Source organism: Rutidosis leptorrhynchoides, chromosome 3 (genome assembly GCF_046630445.1).
Source record: "Rutidosis leptorrhynchoides isolate AG116_Rl617_1_P2 chromosome 3, CSIRO_AGI_Rlap_v1, whole genome shotgun sequence".
NCBI lineage: Eukaryota > Viridiplantae > Streptophyta > Magnoliopsida > Asterales > Asteraceae > Rutidosis > Rutidosis leptorrhynchoides.
The window spans coordinates 400110527-400110867 of record NC_092335.1 but is presented as its reverse complement, the minus strand read 5'-3'; the positions used below and the strand labels follow the sequence as shown (position 1 = coordinate 400110867).

General features: G+C 41.6%; 1 non-coding gene across 1 annotated transcript; it reads left to right on the top strand.

Annotated features, from left to right (window-relative positions):
- Positions 1-234: 234 nt before the first annotated feature.
- LOC139903450 (small nucleolar RNA R71) lies at positions 235-341 on the top strand. The gene has a single exon (XR_011778268.1). It is a non-coding gene; the product is annotated as a small nucleolar RNA R71 (small nucleolar RNA).

Sequence of the window (341 nt, the reverse complement as noted above, 5' to 3'; positions counted from 1 at the left end):
GAGAGATATTTTATGGTTTTACTTTCGATAGGATCGGAGGCGGAAAGCGATGTTGCTGATGAAAGGTGCTCTTCCGTGTTCCAATCGTGATGGTGCATAGTCATCTCCTCGATCAATCTCCAGGCCTCGTCAGCAGTGAAGTTCAGGAAGTTACCTTGAGAAACAGCATCAAGAGTAGACTTATTGTTCTGATTCAGACCTTTGTAGAAGTTTAAAATCTGATTTGAGCTCTCAAGACGGTGATTCGGGTATCTTCGAAGCAAGTGTTTGAATCTTTCCCATGCAGTGTAGAGTGATTCATCATATGCTTGTTGAAAGTTTACGATATCATTCCTAAGTCT